At 40.6% G+C, this 17,464-nt stretch overlaps 1 pseudogene; it reads right to left on the reverse strand.

Annotated features, from left to right (window-relative positions):
- Nucleotides 1-2,522: 2,522 nt before the first annotated feature.
- On the reverse strand, nucleotides 2,523-11,526 carry LOC140715021 (cholesterol 25-hydroxylase-like protein; annotated as a pseudogene).
- Between the last annotated feature and the right edge of the window lie 5,938 nt (nucleotides 11,527-17,464).

Genomic DNA, 17,464 nt, shown 5'->3' on the forward strand with positions numbered 1-17,464 from the left:
TTCTTCTCTATCTAGAAAGAACTGACCAATTTCTAACTGAAGGAAAAACTAGCCCTTTGATGATCCGGTAGAATTTCAGTTTTTACACAATGGTGCATAATTGATGTGTGCTTAGCCCACCATGCTACCCTTTCTTCACCCATGACTATGTGGCTAGGCATAGCTTAAATCCATCTGTATATTTGCCAATGACACAACTCTTGTTGGCAGAATTTGAACAAGGTTCTGGAATGAGATAGATCATCTGGTTGAGCGGTGTCACAACAACCACCTTTCACTCAATGTCAGTAAGACCAAGGAATTGATTTTGGACTTCAGGAAGATGAAGTGGATAGAACACAAACCAGTCCTCATCCAGGGATCAGCAGCGGAAAGCTACAGCAGATTCAAGTTTCCGGTGTCAACATCTCTAAATGTCTATCCTGGGCTCAGCATATTGTTGCAATTACAAAGAAGGCACGACAATGGCCATATTTCATTTGGAGTTTGAAAAGACTTGGCATGTCACAAATGACACTCACAAATTTCTACAGATGTAGCATGGAGAGCATTCTAACTTCTGGCATCACCATTTGGTATGGAGGGGCCATTAGATAGGAAAAAAACGGTGGAATGTTGTAAACTCAACCAGCTCCATCATAGGCACTGGCGTCCTTAGCATCGAGGACAGCTTCAAAAGGCAATACCTGAAAAAGATGGCATCAATCATTAAGAACTCCAATGACCCAGGACATTCCCTCTTCTCATTGTTATCCTCAAGGAATAACTTCAGGAACCTGAAGACGTACACTCAAAGTTTCAGGGCCAGCTTCTTCCCCTCTGCCATCAGATTTCTGAGTGGACAATGAACCTTTGAATACTGCCTCACTGTTTTCCCTCTCTTTTTGCATTACTTATTAAATTTTACTTTTATATAGACTGTAATTAATAGATTTTTTGTCATGTATTTCAATGTACTGGCAGCACAAAACAACACATTTCCTGACATACGCCAGTGATATTAAACTTAATTCTGATTGTAGTTTGAAAGACACTGGGCTTCATAACAAGCTCTAGAAAGGCAAGTTAGCAGTGTTATAGAAAAAGTGCAACATATTCTTGTTAGTCTAGCAGAATATTAATGAGATCTGCTTGTTGTATGCTGAAGGCTGAGTTAAGCAACTGCATGAGATTTCTATTATGTACAGGAGTACAGAGTAATGCAGTTGTGCTTCAGTTATGCTAGGAAGCAACCAAAATCTTCACGCATGCAGAAGCCTTCCTTGTAGAGAATGCTATAACCATGCTGTCTGTAGCTTTAATGGAATGTAAATTTCTGGACAATATACTTAAGTCAACCCCCAATTGTCCTTACCCCAAAAGCTTTTCTTGTGTTACAAATCATCTGCTGTGGCTCTGAAGGCTGTACATATTTGGCCAGAACCCTCCATTCTCATTGACGGTGTTATCCATAACTGAGCTGGATGTAGTTTTGCATTTCTCACTCGATTCTGGGTCCAAATCAGACTCCAGGGGATTGAAAACTGACAAAATGTCCTTAGCTGCCACACTATAGTGGTATTAAGTAAGTGCTTACTGCAGACGTACGGTCCTTTGGTGGAAAAAAATAGAGGTCTATCAGTGTTCTCTCATAGATACCAAAGATTTATCCAAAAGAAGGCAAATTGTCCCAAGTAAAGTAAATCAACTAAATTCAAGTATAATCAAATTATCATGTCAATGTTATATTACTGCTTCTAAGAAATTGCTCTGTACAAAGTCGCTGTCCTGTCCTTATGCTGCAAGTACTGAAGAAACTCTAATTAGTTAAGTGTGTTATCCTTAAGTCACCATGTAAGAGCAGCTCTCCCTGTAATCTTTGTTTACTATGCAGACTTGAAACTACAAATTATTTGTTTTTCTCAGCTGATACCAGGATTTCTCCAGTTTAGCAAATCGAAAGCCTTACATACAGGGTGCATAGGAAACTCTCAGATGATGCTCAAATGGAAAGCTCATCGACATACTAAATTTGGAATGACTCATTTTAAGTGAATATTGTATTGGAATTTAAGCTGCTCCATCAGTGGAGAACTCAATCTGCTACATATGGCAACCACATAAGACAAAGATATTTTCACTTTTCAAATATCACACCAATGCCGATAAAGAATATGTAAATTAAATTGGTTTATTAATACAGTAAATGCAGACGTTTATTATTTTGAACCTTTATGAATACTAACTGTAAATATATACAGCAAAATCTTTAGTAACAAAAACTACAAAAGTACATTTTCATGTAAGAAACGATACATTTATGTCAAGTACGGTTGCTTTTAGTCACTGATCAATAACAAAAATAATCAACAGAGTGCTTTGCAGTTTAAGAAAATGAGAACGTTCTCTTTACGGCAAGAATTTTCGTCTCCTGAGCAGTTGATTTCATGGTAAATCACAGTGATGCTGCTCAATAAATTTAAGAGTCTATGATAAATAAATTAGTCTCTTAAAATATCTTCACCAAGTTAGTTCGAAATAAATCACTGGGATTTTTTATGTAGTGTGGAATAGGTTCCCAGGAGCCTGTCGCAGTGCGTGATGTAGGGAGCATAGTTGGTTTTGAACTTCATGTGATGTAGATCATGGTGAGGAGCCCCTCCGTACAGTCCAAAGGGCACCAGCCTGTGCGTGGACCAGGGGAAATCGTAGCCCGAGTGATCCTCTATCGACAGCCAGATATTGACGATAAAGAAGAGGTAGCTGGTGAGAGGACGGCAGTTCAGGATGGCTGGGCTGAGAGCGGCGATGAATCCCAGCGAGAGGGTCTCCTAGGCACCCGAGTGGTAGTTTGTAAGAGCGAAGGTGGCCGTGTACTTGTGGTGAACTTTGTGGAAGGTTCGGTAGAGCCAGGGCACATTGTGATGGAGGAGATGCCAGACGAAGTACTGGAAGTCGAAAATAAGGAGGCAGGCAGCAACGTCCAAAAACACCTTGGGCAGCTCAGACGCTGCGAGCGGGAGGTCCACCGGGGGCCAGTACCAGTGCGCCACCGACAGCGGTAAGATGTACAGAATGTGGTTGTACAGGGTCTGTTCCAGGCAGTTTTGGAGAATGTTATAATTAATGGAACCCAAACTGCTGGAGAGATGTTTGTATGTCCGTAACCGAGAAGTGTTCTCTATAGAAATCTCGCCAGTTGCGTAGTGTTCAAACAGGTCCGCATAAAGAAGAGAATCCAAGCAGGCGATACTATTGTTGGGAGGCAGTCCAGTATCAGCAGCATTTGCGTCACTCTGGTGTGAATGGCACAGTGTCAAGGCAGTAGAGCTGTTACCTCACAAATCCAGTTACTCAGCTTAGCCCTGACCCCTAGTGCGCAGATAGAAGCTGTGCACATCACTGTGCAAAAACTGTTCGTTTTTGATTCTCCGTGCTTCCTCCAGTTTCAGACACATACCAAATCCTAAAGAAAGCACCACAGCCGTGCGGTTGGGCATCAGCTTCTTCCCACACTCTGTTAGACTGCTTAACACGCTGCTGCCACCCAGCACTTATTTACACCATGTCTGATAGTCAATGGTCGACTTGTCACTTTGTCATCTTCTGTTGTTGCTGTTTCATGTATTTATACTACTCTGCACATATTTACACTCTGCACATATTTACACTCTGCCTGATTGCCCTAGTCAATGATTGACTTGTCACTTTGTCACCTTCTGTTGTTGCTGTTTCCTGTATTTATACTACTCTATGTTTTTATTATACTGGCACCTGTAACATTACTCTGTCATACATAGACGTGCACCTCTCACTTTATGTCAACTTGTCAATCTTCAGGCCACGCCACCCAGGACTTGTGCCTGACATCATTTTGTGATTGTGTGTGCTGTGTCATGACTATGTGTTCTCTATGTGTTTGCCTTGACCCCAGAGGAGCGAAGTTTTGTTTCGCTGTCTACGCGTGTATGGCTGAAAGACAATAAACTTGAATTTGAAATGTGGTCTAGGGGTAATTGTAAATCACCTCTATTATGGGTGGGTGTTAGAATCTAGAGGGTGGGAGAGTGGTGGAAGTGTGAGGAGAATAAAATGGAATGATTGTAGGATTAATGGAAATAGTTTTCAATGGTGGAACTAAGACCGGTATTGCCCCTAGTCTATCCATTACTCCACACCTGGTCTAACACAGGTGTAAATAGAGAATGAAGAGCTTTAAGGAGCTACTTCCCATGAAACAGCAATTTTACTTGAAATCAATTCAGAGAGACACACATTTTAAACATAGGTTGTTTCCAGCTGAAGGCCAAAAAATCTGATTTTGTACTGTATGATAACAGAATTCGGCTTGACGATAACAATGGACCTGTTTGAAAAGCACTTTGGCATGAGAATTTATCTGAATTGTCATCATATTCGTGGTACATCACCTGTATCTTTTGGGAGGTACTGCTGGAAATTCACGGCATTTGGGACTAACTCTGCGCCAAGTTTCCAAAGCACAGAAATGGCAGTAGAACGAGGTGACAGAGTCATTGCTGATGATCTTTTGCTTTCATAGTGATGCAGAAGGAAGCAGAAACAATCTATGTATAGTGTTTAGAAGTAACTTAGATGTAATTAGTGTGGTGTATTGCTAAATAAAATGTAGAACTTTTTCTGTGCTGTATATTCACTGATATTCCATTAATTAGGGATGTAAAATCCCTTTTCTCAAGAATGATTTTAAAAAATACCCAGAAAGAGTTAGCATCTATATTTTTACTTCCTTTTGGAAATCAGATGAGCAAACCTGATTTCCAGGGTTAGTTTCAGCAAGATATGTTTGGTATGTTTTTCATTAAGGGAAGTTTGTGACATTTACTTGGTAACTCAGTATCATAAAACAATGTAAATTTTTTTTTGAATAACATTCAACTTAGTTGAACACAAGATTCTTGACATTCCGAGGTAGACCCAAATAGTTGGAAAATTCCTTCTCTAACTGTTCTGGATTCATGTCACAAGAAATGAAATGAATAGCAATCACACTGTCTTGTTCAATATTGGAAAGGATATGTTAGAATGTAGTTATGTGGCAACAGGTACAGTAGTCTGAGGGTGTGTTATCACACAAAGTGCAGAACCATCTAGCCATTAGTATGCGGTATATGTTTCAAGATACTCCATTGTTAAATTCCCCATGGGGTTCTGTCATGTAATTCTATCTTCCCCGACCTTTACAGCTGGGTATGAACTCTCTGGTCCTGTACAAAGTTAGATGGCGCACAATCCATGACCCCATTATTTCAATGGGGAGAGTAGGACTGTGAAGAAGAAAGACAAAAGAGAAGATAGACTAATAATAATGCAAATTACTGGAGGAATGCAGTATAGGAGGGAAGAGGGCAGTCGACATTGGGTGCCAAACTGGAGAACAGGGGATAGGGGAGATGGAGGGGATTTTTTTTCCACTCTGACCCTTCATCTCTTCTCAGTTGCCTATCACCAACAATGGATTCACCTCTCCTTGCCTTTCTCTTGTAGTCTATTCTCCTCTCCTTTAAGATCCCTTCCTCTCCAGCCCTTTACCTTTCCTACACACCTGGCTTCACCTTTCACCTTCTAGCTATCCTCCTTCGCCTCCCCCCACCATTTTATTCTGTCTTCTTCTCCCCTCCTTTCCATCCAGTCCTGAAGAAGGGTTATGGCCCAAAATGTTGACTCTTTACTCATTTCAGCTCGGCCTGACCTGCCGAGTTTCTCCAGCATTTTGTGTGAGTTACTGTGGATTTCCAGCGTCTTCAGAATTTCCCATGTTTAGTATGTAATTGTTTTCTGCTCTATGTGGAAAGAATTGACTAATTTCTAATTAAGGAAAACTAGCCCTTTGATGATCTGGTGGAATTTTAGTTTTCACACAATGGTGCATAATTGCTTTTATCTGGGTCAATTTAACTTCCCTGCATCATCAAATGTACACAGATTAGAAGTGAATGGAAACCTGGAAATGAAACTGAGATATGCTGAGGTTTCAAAAATGAACTTTGGCTGTTTACTGTATTGCATTTTTTCGACTGATAGAGGTTGTCGCGATTTTTAGTGTGTCCATGAGTTTCACTGTTCAGTAGCTGAAACCCAATCAATGTATAACCAACTACAGAAATGAACAATTACTGCTTCTCTGTCAAATTAACTTAATTACTTAGTCAAAGAGTAGAGGAAAGAATAAATTTTTTTTGCATAGGAATGATTGGAAATTAAACAGAGCAGTGGTATTGATCTGAACTGCCTTGACAGAATCAGAATCAGGTTTAATATCACCGGCATATATCGTGAAATTTATTAACTTAGCCGCAGCAGTACAATGCAGTACATAACAATAGAGAAAAATACTGTGAAATTGCTTACTAATGAGCCCAGTTAAGTCAAATAAGTGGTGCAAGAAAAGCCCCCAAAAATAGGTAGTGTTTATGGGTTCAATGTCCATTCAGAAATCGAGTGGCAGAGGGGAAGAAGCTATTCTTAAATCGTTAAGTGTGTGCCTTCAGGATTCTGTACCTCCTTCCTGATGGTGGCAATGAGAAGATGGCATGTCCTGGGTGCTATGGGTCCTTGAAGATGTCCTGGATATTTCAGAGGCTAGTGCCCATGAGGAGCTGGCTAATTTTACAACTCTCATTAGAAGGGAGCATTAGAAAGTTTATATCAGTTCAACTCTTTTATCTCCACCTTCCTTTAAAAACTTCATGTTTGATCACCTCCACTAATAAGTTTCCGGGTATATGGATGGACGCAAGGCTAACATGGAAGGTGCATGTGAATAAAATTCTAGAGAAGTGTGAAAAAAGCCGTTAATGTGTTCAGGTGCTTAGTTGGGTGTGATTGGGGTGTGAGTAGGAGGTCACTTCAACAAATGTATATTCCTTTAATCAGATCTGTCTTTGATTATGGATGTGTTGCTTTTGGGTCAGCCTCACTAGTGGTCTTAAAGCCCCTAGGTAAAGTTCAAGTTCAAGCATTGAGATTATATTGTGGTGCTATTAAATCATCCCAATTTCAGCATTACTGGTAGAAATGGGTGAGCTCCCTTTACATCGATGCAGGTTACGGTTAGTGTTGATGTATTGGGTTAATGTAAGAGGACGTAAAGTTGGTCATCCATTATTGCCTACATTAGTAGAGTGTTGGGAGAACTGTATTCGTAAGGTCTTCAGTTTTGGTTGGATAGGAATTGAATGGGCCCTAAATCTTAAGGTTGTTCAATGTGGATTGTGGTCCCAGTGTATCCCTTTCTGTCACTCCTCCATGGTTTTTCAATTTGCCTGTGGCTCACATGGGCCCTTAGGAAGAGACCAAGATGAGGACTGATTGTCTATCTGTGGCACAGGTCGTTCAGCAATATTTGCAAGACAATATTATGAATTCTTGCATATCTATGCAGATGGTTAAAAAGATATAATTAGAGGTTGCACAGGTGTTTCTGTTTATGTTCCAAAGTTTCAGGTGACTATTAAGAAAAGATTATCAGGCAAAGTATCAGAATTCATGTCTGAGATGGTTGCTATCATTTTAGCCTTTGAAGAAGTTTGCCCTGATTATGTATGTCTGTGTTCTTGTTCGTTCTTGGTCTTATCTATTAAATCAGGTTCTTCAAATTGTAGGCCAGACATTCTTCTTGAGATTTGACAACATCTGTTCAGGCTGCAGAGTCTAGGCTTGCGTATATGGATTCCTGCCCAAGTTGGGTTTGAAGAAAATGAGGTGGCAGACATTCTTGCCAAGCAATCACTTAAAATTAAGGATATAAATGTAGTATTGCCTTTGAATAAATGGGAGATGAAAGTCATAATTAAAAGGTCTGTTCAATCACTGTGGCAATGAAGTTGGATAAGGAAAAGAAAGAACAGTATTCATATAAGATTAAAGAGGATGGTGAGAAGTCATTTAGGAGATGGGTATAAAAGGAGAGAAGAATTTATACTTACACGTTTATGTATTGGATATACTAGGCTAAATAATTCCCTGTTCAGAATGAATACACTTGATACAGGCATATGTTCAGGAGGATACTTATCAAGAAATAGCACGGTATATATTGTTTGAATATAGTTCCTGTGAGGTGTAAAGGAAACAATTAATTGCTAAATTGTGATCTTTGGGATAGTAGAGTTTAACATGGAAAGGTTATTCGGATAGCACTGCTATTGTAATGTATATTAAGTGTGCATTTGACTTTCTGAATATCACTAAATGTGTGTGTGTGTGTGTGTGTGTGTGTGTGTGTGTGTGTGTGTGTGTGTGTGTGTGTGTGTGTGTGTGTGTTATTTAGTTGCGATACTTTCTGTCTCTGTACTCCACACTCCAACATGGTAGGTGGCGGTAATGCATCTTACGTTGGTCTGCCAACCACCAATAGATGTTACAGGAAAAAGAATCACTTCCACCAAAGTTTGGTTTTGCCTCCTAAATTCCTGATTTATGTAGCAATCCTGAGAGCATATTGCAAGATTTGTCATGCAAGTGGCTTTATATGAATGCAATTTGCTTTTCTTTGAAAAAACAAAATTGAATTTCATGTGATGGTCTTTCAGAATCTTCCCAGCATCCTTCATTCCATAATTGGTTTCCGCTATTCCACAAATTTTATCCCATGATGGATTAATTACATTCAAACTCTTCAGCCCACTTGCTCCTCGAATCTTAGTGTGGATTGTAGTTGTAAACCATATATGGTAAACATCGAATGTTGCATGATGTATCATGAAAATTGGAATGTTAATAAAACAGTTGTTGAGTTATCTGCCATTCACATGGGTACAGTTCTATATCTGGCATGTCAGCTTAGAAATATAGACTAAACACTGATAGAGCTTATATGAAATCAGTAAGATCGCATTTGCTAAGATATCTTGGCATACTTCCCCTTTGTTGTTTTTACTGTCCGAATCAGTTGACCAGCACTTATCTTTAGCGCTATCAGCTTTCCCACTTGATGTTTATCTTTGCAGCTTTCTCATTCAGTCATTTCATTGTTTCTTACAATATTTATTATCCTGCAATTGTTGTTACTGGATTTCATTTGGCACACTTATTCAAACACAAATCCCATTAAACTTTATCTTTAACATAGACAAACAAGAAATTTTGCTTTTAAAAATTTCCTTTGTCCCATGAAAAAAGTTTGAGCAAGCTATGGCTATTCTCTTTGGATGAGAGGTAACTTGATAGAGGTGTACAAGATAAGAGGTATAGGTCACATGGAGAGCCAGAAACTTTCCCCCCAGGGCAGAAATGGCCATTACAAGGGAGCATAATTTTCAGGTGATTTGAGCATTGTACTGTGGAGGTGTCAGAGGTAAGTGGTGGATCCCTCCCAAGGGTGGTGAGGGGGTTGAGACAGATATATTAGGGGCATTTAAAAAACTCTTAGATAGGCACTTGGATAACAGAAAAATGGAGCACTATGTAGGAGGGAAGGGTTAGATCGATCTTAGAGTAGATTAAAAGGTCAGCACCACATCGAGGGCTAAAGAGCTTAGGGTATACTGTAATGTTCTATGTGCTATGTTCTATCATGTGAGCCTGGAGATGGTAGCTTGTAGGATTTTGACTACTTGACCTGAGATTGAAAATGAATGTGATGGACTTCACCTCAGTCATCCCCACTGGCAGCTTTGTTCTTAATGATTGATAATTCTTTCTTAACTACTTAAGAAGAACAAAATTGTAGTGAGAATTCATTTTAAATTCCATTGGATGTAAATTGGTCAATGTTATATTTTACTAAAGGCCACTGGTAGCAGAGGCAAACAATATTACGTGTCTCCTTGAGTCAGCCTCAATGTGACAGTAAGGCTGCCAGATTAGATCTACCAGAGACACAATTGACTGAATGTGGATTTTCCAGTCCATAATTCTGTATCTAATTACAATAAGCCAATGGATGCTTGACCTTTTATACATTGTTCTGTTTTATTTCTCCTGTTATATTGGCATCCTCTAATATCTCATGTTTTTATCTTCAGCCTTCTCTCACGGTTCCTCTCGGGCCTTTACTAAGCTGCCACCAAAAGTCCAGCTCTGCGCATTTCCAGAGTTTTTTTTCCACTTTGACACTTTGCTTCTCACAATCTGGTGTGAATTTCCACCATGCCTCTATGCTATCTTAGCCATCTTGCCAGAATTGCCGTCTGTATTTCTTTCCTTACTTCTCCTTTCCAACCCCCTTGAAGGATCAACTTTATTCACCATTTACACTTCTATGTATTAGGAAGTTGCTGTGGTGTGTTGGCTCGACATGCAACAAAAACAAACACCATTGAATAATTATGAAGAATAATTAATTATGTAAAAAAGCTTGATGTTAAAGTACCAATGTGGAAAAAAGTATGCAAAAATACATAAATACCAGCATGTGCTGTATTTACAATGTGAATAGCATTATAAAGAGTGGTAAATCATAAACACAAGAAATTCTTCAGATGCTGGAAATCCAAAGCAAATGTTGTTTTATAAAAAGTGTTTACAGTGTAGGAAATAGAGGGGTTTTAGTTGGGGGGGGGGGGTCAGGGGTTGGTGGACTAACCAGAATAGTTGATCAGATTAACTGGGGTGGAAACTTCTAAGATGGTGCGAAGTTTTGTTTTAATAGCCCTATTGCACTTTCAAAAGGAGTCTTTTTTTATGTGATCCCTGCCTCCACAAGTTTGGTCATCTTTCCTAAGCACCTGTTTTTGCACAGCCATCCATAAAGCAATATTTGTCACGTAAAATGTTATATAACTACAGTTTACTGTTGTTATTGATGAATATTGACTTCATTGCTGAGATATGGATTGCAAACCAGAGAAAATCTGCAGATGCTGGAAATCGAAGCAACACACACAAAATGCCAGAGGAGCTCTGGAAGCCAGGCAGAAGATGGCCAGGCGTTTCTTCTGTGCAGATACTGCGGTTGGGACTCGGCTGGGCTTGAACTCAGGACCATCTGCCTTGAAGCTCAGTGCTGATGCCACTACACCACCAGCCAGCCCAATTCTTCTACCAGACTACTTCTGGTTGAATGTTGAAAGATGCATTGTAGGTTTTCTCCATGTAAAGATGTTCAATAAACAATTACCTGGTTATCTGATGCTCACGCTCATGGTTCAGATAGATTAGAATATAGATTTTAATGAAAAATTAATGAAGCTTGTGCAGAAGTGTGAAACCTGTGAGCATGGGTAAAATATTCTTGAAAGGTTTAAGGCCATAAAATCATGTGACACACGGGAAGAATTGGGCCTTTTGGCCCATCAAGTTTGCTCTGCTATTCAATTATGATTGATTTATTTTCTCACTCAACCCCTTTCTTCTGCCTTCTCCCCATAACCCTTGACAATATCACTAATGAAATAAAATTATTGCTTGGAAACTGGTGTTCACCTCCTTATGATGAACTCGACATCACCTTCCTTGGCAGACTATCAAAATTACTGGGACTTCCGCTGAGGCACGAGGCAAGATGGCAGCACAGCACTGAGCGCTAACATATGACCCTCCTTTTTCACATTCTTTAGGGCTCATAGACGGTCTTAATACAAGGTTGAGTTGGAGAAAGATCTAACTAAAGACATGACCCCAAAAATGATTCAATCTCAACCAGGAAACAAAACATCAGCAGAAGACACCAAGCTAGCGATTCATCCGAGGAAATAATGTTTGCTAGTTAAGCAAACAATGGCAACGGAGATGGAATCGCTGCAAGAAACGGTAGCCCACATGCTAAAGGAGTCACTGGAAAAGGCTCTCGACCCTATACAGAAGCATATGACAGAGAATGGCAATATTCTCCGGTCGTTAAAGGAGCAAGCGGACATTCATGTTAAAAAATTTACCACGGTCTTCAACAAAATAGACAACATTCAGGTTAGCTTACACAAGAATGAGAAAGTTACTAACTTCTGTCTCGTGGAGGTGACTAAGATATGGAAGAAGCTAAACGACTTGGAGGACAGATCCAGGAAAAACAATCTGCAGCTGGTCAACTTACTGACAGGCGCTGAGGGCGACGATCCAAGAGGTTACCTCCAGAAGATGCTATCTAGTTGGATTCCAGCGCTCAAGAATTCCCACAACACTCCACTGGAGATCGATAAAGCACATAGGATCTTTTCCAACAACACCGCAAGACGGCGGACCATGGTCTTTAAGCTTCTACGGTACACCGACCGGCAGGCTATCCTGGAGGGCGCGAGGAAAGCCAAACCTGCTCTCCCTGATGGCATCCAGCTGCAGTCCTTCGCCGACTACAGCCCCGGTACGATGCAGGAACGGCAGGGATACAAGGAAATCCGCGCTAAGCTTGGACAGAAGGGGATCAACTCATTCCTCATATACCCGGCGATTTTGAGAGTGAGGATCAAAGGCATGAAGATGTCGTTTAACTCAGCAGAGGAAGCGAAAGAAGCCCTGAAATCATCGGTGCTGGGAGATATGGAAGAAGACTCTGGGCAAAGTCCACACGCCTCTTGGGAGGAGATGGAACTGCATCAAGAGCTCTGACCAGCCTGTATGCGCAATCTAACAGGCACGGGCAAGTTAACGTCCTAGCTGTGAATTTCTCTGGTTATTCTTTTATTGGAAAGTCATTCGTTGCACTTTTGTATTTAGTTAATTAAGGGGCCAATTTGTTTCTGAGTATTGCAGGTCAGAGTTCAATATACCCAAATGTCGTATTTCATTAAGAATGAAGCTGAAAAACAGCAGTTTGTCCTGAATAACTTTAGAACGTTATGTCTCCAGTAGACTTGTTTACGTTCCTGGGCACCAGATAAGACAGCACTGGCGCCATCGACAGTTTCTCGCAAGAGAGCTGTTGGGGTCTTGATTATGTGTTATACTATATTTGAGACGGAAATGTTTTTAATTTGTTATGCCCGCAGCCCCCTCCTTTGTGAGAATTGCAAGAGCACTCTTGGGTTGGGTCAGTGGACCCAGGAAATGAGGGAGAGATGTGAAAATTGCCTCATTCCCCAGCGATGTAAAGTCACGAGACATTGGCCATTGTCTCTTGGAGACACGTTTGTGGATTGCGATGCTATGCTACGTGACAGCCCTCGGGCAAAGTGGGCTGGTTGAGAGAGAGATTGCATCATCCCCCAACCTGATTGACATCTACTAGCCTGCGAGTCAAGATAAAAGAGGGGCTGTAGAGACGGCCCCTCAGACGCACCAGAAGAAACGCTAGTGATTCCGTAGTAGCGGGAAGCCATTTGAAGGAAGCCACGTGCGTTCGGTTCCCTTGCCTGGGAGCCAGTGGCTGATACTACAGAAAATGACTTTGAACTAACAACGGGGAACCAACTCCCCCGACTCTATGGATTGGCCTCATCAAAAGACCCGGGCAAGTTTAAGACTGTCTCTCTCTAAGACCCAAAGAGCTGCATCTTGAATGAGCATCTTGAATGACATTGACTTTATTTTTCCATCGGACAATATAGTATCCCCTAGACAAACGATAGAGCTATTGCTTATTGATGATTATTATTATACCCGCGCTTTTAGATTGAGTATTGATGACATATTATCTGGATGTTTGTATTAATCTTATTTTTGTGCCCCTTTATAAATAAAGACTTTTAAAAATAGTACCATCAGACTTCAACGGACCTCTCTATCTTTGCTGGTAAGTGACCCAGTTACGGGGTACGTAACAAATTATATAGGTTAACGGGTTTGTCCAGGTTTTTTTCCCTCTTGTCTCTTTGATATGATTATAAGAACTGCTTTGCCTTTCCAATTTATTGTTGCTGGTGGGGGGGGGGGGCGGTTAATGTCAGTATTCAGTGTCTGACATCGCTAAGTGACACTCACTGATGTTACAAAGTAAAGGGTTGAATGCGAGGGGTGATGGGAAGGGGGTAACTCAGGGCTCTGACACCAACTTACAACAACAGATCCAGGGGAAGTTGAGCAACACAGATAAATTAGAAGATCTTACTATTGCAAACACTAGGAAATCTGCAGATGCTGGAAATTCAAACAACACACACAAAATGCTGGTGAAACGCAGCAGGCCAGGCAGCATCTATAAGGAGAAGCGCTGTCGATGTTTTGGGCTGAGACCCTTTGTCAGGACTAACTGAAAGGAAAGATAGTAAGAGATTTGAAAGTAGGAGGGGGAAGGGGAAATGTGAAATGATAGGAGAAGACTGGAGGGTGGGGTGAAGCTGAGAGCTTGAAAGGTGATTGGCAAAAGGGATACAGAGCTGGAGAAGGGAAAGGATCCTGCAATGGGAGGCCTAAGGGGGAAAGAAAGTGGGAGGGGAGCACCAGAGGGAGATGGAGAACAGGCAGAGTGATGGGCAGAGAGAGAGAAAAAAAAGAGGAGGGGAAAAATCTAAATATATCAGGGATGGGGTAAAAAGGGGATGAGGGCCATTAACAGAAGTTAGAGAAGTCAATGCTCATGCCATCAGGTTGGAAGCTACCCAGACAGTATATAAGGTGTTGTTCCTCCAACCTGAGTGTAGCTTCATCTTGACAATAGAGGAGGCCATGGATAGACATATCAGAATGGGACTGGGATGTGGAATTGAAATGTGTGGCCACTGGGAGATCCTGCTTTTTCTGGTGGACCGAGCGTAGGTGTTCAGCAAAATGGTCTTCCAGTCTGCGTCGGGTCTCACCAACATACAAAAGGCCACACTGGGAGCACCGGACGCAGTATATCACACCAGCCAACCCACAGGTGAAGTGTCGCCTCACCTGGAAGGACTGTCTGGGGCCCTGAATGGTGGTGAGGGAGTAAGTGTAAAGGCAGGTGTAGCACTTGTTCCGCTTACAAGGGTAAGTGCCAGGAGGGAGATTGGTGGGAAGGGATGGGGGGACGAATAGACAAGGGAGTCACGTAGGGAGCGATCTTACTATTGTATCATTTAATGTTAGAGGATTAAACTCTCCCTACAAGCGTTCAAAGGTTTTGGATTTCTTACACAGAAAGAAAATAGATAACGCACTGTTACAGGACACACATCTTAAACCTAATGACATTCCCAGGGTTCAAAACCGCTTTTATAAACCCGTTGTGGCATCAGCTGATGGTACTCGTATGATATTAGTGAGACATAGTATTAATGTAGCAATTGAAAGGACTGGCACTGACAATAAAGGACATCTAGCTTTTTGCTATACATCCATTTAGGGTAAAAAAAAGTTGCATTCATTAGCCTATATGCCCCAAATATATTCGAGGTTGAATTTTTCCCTCAATTGCCTCACAATTACTGAAGTTAAGTAACTACCAACTATATGATGGCTTGGACATGAATGCTTTGGTAAACATTAACCTTGATAAATCTTCCTCAACTATATCAAGCTCTCAAGAATCTGCTTCCAAAGCACTTAACCTTTTTCTAACGGAATTAAATTTAACTGATGTGTAGAGGGTGCATAATCCATATGTTAAAGACTATACCTTCTCCTCCACAAGACATAAAACTTTCTCTCGGGTAGATTACATTCTTGTATCCTCCAGTCTGCTGCCTTTAGTACACTCAATAGAATTTTTGCCCAGTCATCTATCTGATCACAACTCAGTCATATCTACTTTTAATTATGGCAAAATTAAAAATAAGGCTACTAGGTGGAGGTTTAACCCCACCCTTCTAAAAAAATGACGAATTTCTATCACAACTAAGAACAAAACTGACAGAATTTATAAATTTAAATAAAAATAGTGTCTCAGATGTGACAGTGATTTGGGCCTCCATCAAGGGTTTCTTACGAAATAATGCCATATGGTTCAATGCCCATCTACATAAAAGTCAGCTTCAAAAGATTTCCACCCTAGAAGAACAATGTAAGGTTTTGGAGAATGATCTCAAAAGGAGATACACCATGACAAAAGAAAATGAGCTCAAAACAAAACAAGCAGAATTAAATGATTTATTAAGAAGCAGGGCAGAATATATGATCCATATAACCAAACATAAGTATTATGCAGAAGGCAGCAGACCGAGCCATCTTTTGGCACTAACGCTCAAACAACAGGAAGCTAAAAGGTCTATACCAGTGATTAGATATGCTAAATGTGGAGTAGTATCTTCAACAGAAGAAATAAACGAGACATTCAAGAATTACTTTAAAGAACTGTATACAAGTGGCTCAGTTCCTTCTGAGAATGACTTCACAGATTTTTTAGTGGATTAGACCTCCCTATGTCGTCATTAGAGGACACCAAAACTCTAGACTCTCCTATTACACTGGATGAGCTACTTTCAGCAGTCAAAGCTACAAGTAAGGGCCGTATGCCAGGTATAGATGGCATACCTGTGGAACTTTACCTAGCACTTTGGGATATTCTTGGACCAGTATGGTCAGAAACATTAAATTATACTTTTGGAAATGGTGCTTTCCATAGAGATCTAAACACAGCCCTGATCACAGTTATACCTAAGCCCGGTAAGGACCCCTTGGAGTGTGCCAATTACCATCCAATCTCCTTGATAAATGCTGACCTCAAAATATTTTCCAAAGTCTTAACCAGTAGACTTGAGACAGTAGTTGGGAAAATAATTCCAAATTTTAAATTGTATCACTGGCCATTTGTATTAAAAAGTCTTAGCTATTGGATGAAGGAGGATAAAGTTTCATTATGGAAAAATATAGAACAAGAGCTAATATCACCAATAATGTTGAAGGACTTTCTCCTTATAGGTATGTCTACCAAGAAATGTGATTTGTATTTCGGTCCAATTTTAACCCATATACTACAAGTGTTTGGAGTAGCAGAAATATTCCTAAAATTTAAAAGCGTATGGTGCAAATCACCTCCATTATGGAACAATAATCATTTTCTATCTGGGGGGAAACCATTCACTAACAGAACTTGGGAGGATAAAAGTATTGCTACTCTTCAAGATATTAATGGGGCAAGTATTATCCTTAGCTTTCAAGAACTGATATCTCGATATAATATTGATAAACACTCTCTTTTCTTCTAACTTTAGAGTAAGATCAGCTTGTAAAGCCTACGGTGTTCCCTGGGGGTCAGATTTAAAGGACCATCCCATTTTAATTTGGATACAGGGTTTCCAGGACAGATAGTGTCATATATCTATGATAAATTAAACTCCCAGAATTATATGCCCACATCAGGAATGAAAGCTTGGGATAGAGACATATCTGAATTGGGACAAGACTTAGACTGGGATGCGATTTGGGATAATGCTGCCGGTGCTTCGAAAAACCCAAATCATCAGTATATACACTCGAAATTTTGTCATAGGGCATATTTAACACCAAGAATTAGACATCAAATGGGACTGGTTCCTGACCCATATTGCTCATTTTGCCCCCACGGAACCATTGGCTCTTTTATACATGTTGTATGGGAATGTCCAGGGGTTTTTGGTTTGTGGGGAAAGGTAATCAGTACTCTTACAGAACTAACGGGGGTACAATTACCAATGGACCCCACTGTACATCTTCTAAATGATGACTCCCACCTTTCCCTTACGGA

The sequence above is a fragment of the Hemitrygon akajei genome, chromosome 23 (genome assembly GCF_048418815.1).
Source record: "Hemitrygon akajei chromosome 23, sHemAka1.3, whole genome shotgun sequence".
NCBI classification, from domain to species: domain Eukaryota; kingdom Metazoa; phylum Chordata; class Chondrichthyes; order Myliobatiformes; family Dasyatidae; genus Hemitrygon; species Hemitrygon akajei.